The sequence below is a fragment of the Branchiostoma floridae genome, chromosome 19 (genome assembly GCF_000003815.2).
Source record: "Branchiostoma floridae strain S238N-H82 chromosome 19, Bfl_VNyyK, whole genome shotgun sequence".
NCBI lineage: Eukaryota > Metazoa > Chordata > Leptocardii > Amphioxiformes > Branchiostomatidae > Branchiostoma > Branchiostoma floridae.
The window spans coordinates 1433638-1437219 of NC_049997.1; positions in this window are offsets into that span (position 1 = coordinate 1433638).

Below are 3582 nucleotides of genomic sequence, written 5' to 3' on the forward strand. Positions count from 1 at the left end.
CCAAAGCCCCTTCCAAAGGCCCTTCCAAATCGCCTTTCTCATGGACAAGTTTGACGGCTCAGGCAGACAATGGTACATCCCTGTTGAATTTTAAACCGTCCATTTTACGTATTTGTTTCTGTTTGCGGTCGGTTCTAAAAGCATTTAATATTTGGTTACATTGAATAAATGAAGCGTTTGTATGGTAAAATTCCAAATTCATTTGGAGTGACATAAAATCAAGTGCATTATCTCGCAACAAGAATTGCATTAGCTATTCATAAAGATGAAACAATTTCCAAATCAGGCTAATAAATTGTATGTGAATATATAAGTAGCCATGACGTCATCAAAACGTTGGAGAGGCCTTCCGAGACCGCAGCAAAACGCTAACGTGAGTTTAGGAGAGCGCCAGCTCAAAACGTCACACGAGAAGTCGCAATAGATAATATTTAGGATCATTTTGTTATATCGCTGTGGCTATTGACACACTGAGTGTGCCTATAGCCTAAACAGGCTATTGACACACCGAGATTCCAGCCAGCCAATCAGAGCTTGTAACATGCCTTTCCCGACATTATTTTGCCAGGCTCTCGTCTCATTACAAACTTTTCACATAAGTAACAGTTGTTTAGACATTTTTCGGAGGATTAGACATTAGAATCTTTGAATCTTGGAATGAACGGACGTATTCAAGTTATGCCTTAGATTTGGATACCTGTTAATACGAGTCGGTACTGTGAATGTTAGCATGGCGTAGTGGTTAGCGTGATTAGTCGCCACACTGCCGACCCCGGTTCGAACCCGCCTAGTGAAAGTTTTTTTTTTTCAATTGTCCTTTTACCTTTTTATAACATCCATTTGATATAAGAATATTTTCGTCATGCGACCAGAACCATGAAAACCCACCTTTGGGACTTTTTGGTCTGCATTTTCAAGAGTGCATGTTTAGGTAACAGTTACGTTTATTTTTTTCAGCCGCAGAATCCACCCGCTACGTTCTTATTTTGGACGGTACACTTATTATTTCTTTTAAATTGGACCAGGGACCCCTGAAATAATAAAATGTGGGGTTTTCCAAGGATAAAAGCTCCTTGGGTTTTCTAACCATAATTCTGCGGTATTTTTGCTCAAAATTCACGCCGTCGAAGCATATATTTCCGCGCCGCTATGTCATCCAAACATATCGGTTGATCTCGCTATGACGCTACAAAGTTCTTTCAAAATAATGAAAGTAAAACAACAACTATAACTTCGCTTCACTTGTGATATCAGTTTTGAGGCCGCAAATTCTCCCTAACGGCAGGAATTCGTCGGCAAACACAGCTGAAAACGTGTTCCAACATGGTCACATGCGGTGTTTGCATGGTACTAAATATAGTTAGCTCATTTGCATACTTGTGACTGGCTACATGCGGCCTATACCGTAAACACGTGAAAAAGATCGTATTTTGGGTTGATGATGGGCACAGAATGCCATTTGTATTTTCAGAGTGTTGCCTTTCAAATATAATCGTAAGATTTTCTCATTTTCGTGGTTTCTAGTGTCAAAATTTTAATAATACGTATTTAGCAGACAAGCAAATTATCCTTACTGCACGCCAAGGCACAGCATTTTGCCTTGCCGGGCTTGAAGTGCCGACCTACCTTTTCCTGACGATATTCCTACCACGCGGCAAGGCACAGCTTTTTTAAAAAGATTTCTTGTTTCTATTCTTGTTTTGTTTCTTTTACCCATCGTTTTTTTTTTCTAATCGTTTTTTGCATTATGCCTAAGATTTCATCCATAAAATTTACTTGCTGTTGCCTTCCTGTTGTTTATGAAGTTTCTGCACACGGCAAAAGAATGTGAAGTCTGTCGACAATCTACGCTTAGATTCTGACAAGCATTTCTGTGTTCCTGCAGCATGATGAACTGAGTATAATGCAGGCCTGACCATTCCCGACCAGATGGCAATGATGTGACAAAGGCATAGTGCAGGAGAAGTGAAAAGGGATGAATGAATTGTCATGCCTTTAAACTGTGACGAAGACCAATGTAATGATATGTGAATTATAAAAAACAATACCTCCAAGTAATGATGACAATACATTACCATAGTCTGGGGGAAGTTGCCATTATACCTTTCCGTGGCTCCGAGGCCACGATGACGTCATAGCCCTGGACAGGTGAGGGCCCGTTTTCACCGCCTCAGGCGGTCAGCGGCCACCAGAGGCCGGGTCTTTCGCGCTAGATCGATGATGACGACCGACGGGCGTGTCCTGGTGCTAAAAGCCGGCGGTACTTTCTTGGTATAAAAAAAATACTAGTAGGTGTAAAAAACCCTGGCGCAATGCATTCCAATGGGACCCAGGGTTTTTTAAGGGCCCTTAAGAGCGGCGACGAGATGTGCGCCCGCCATGGGTCCCCAGCCATGCCCCTGGCCAAGGCGCCGGGGACAGGCACCATAGTCTGGGGGAAAGATGTCTCTTTCTCGCCATAAGTTGCCATTATACCTTTCCGTGGCTCCGAGGCCACGATGACGTCAAAGCCCTGGACAGGTGAGGGCCCGTTTTCACCGCCTCAGGCGGTCAGCGGCCACCAGAGGCCGGGTCTTTCGCGCTAGATCGATGATGACGACCGACGGGCGTGTCCTGGTGCTAAAAGCCGGCGGTACTTTCTTGGTAAAAAAAAAATAGGTGTAAAAAACCCTGGCGCAATGCATTCCAATGGGACCCAGGGTTTTTTAAGGGCCCTTAAGAGCGGCGACGAGATGTGCGCCCGCCATATGGGTCCCCAGCCATGCCCCTGGCCAAGGCGCCGGGGACAGGCACCATAGTCTGGGGGAAAGATGTCTCTTTCTCGCCATAAGTTGCCATTATACCTTTCCGTGGCTCCGAGGCCACGATGACGTCATAGCCCTGGACAGGTGAGGGCCCGTTTTCACCGCCTCAGGCGGTCAGCGGCCACCAGAGGCCGGGTCTTTCGCGCTAGATCGATGATGACGACCGACGGGCGTGTCCTGGTGCTAAAAGCCGGCGGTACTTTCTTGGTATAAAAAAAATAGGCGTAAAAAGCCATGGCGCAATGCATTCCAATGGGACCCAGGGTTTTTTAAGGGCCCTTAAGAGCGGCGACGAGATGTGCGCCCGCCATGGGTCCCCAGCCATGCCCCTGGCCAAGGCGCCGGGGACAGGCACCATAGTCTGGGGGAAAGATGTCTCTTTCTCGCCATAAGTTGCCATTATACCTTTCCGTGGCTCCGAGGCCACGATGACATCATAGCCCTGGACAGGTGAGGGCCCGTTTTCACCGCCTCAGGCGGTCAGCGGCCACCAGAGGCCGGGTCTTTCGCGCTAGATCGATGATGACGACCGACGGGCGTGTCCTGGTGCTAAAAGCCGGCGGTACTTTCTTGGTATAAAAAAAATAGGTGTAAAAAACCCTGGCGCAATGCATTCCAATGGGACCCAGGGTTTTTTAAGGGCCCTTAAGAGCGGCGACGAGATGTGCGCCCGCCATGGGTCCCCAGCCATGCCCCTGGCCAAGGCGCCGGGGACAGGCACCATAGTCTGGGGGAAAGATGTCTCTTTCTCGCCATAAGTTGCCATTATACCTTTCCC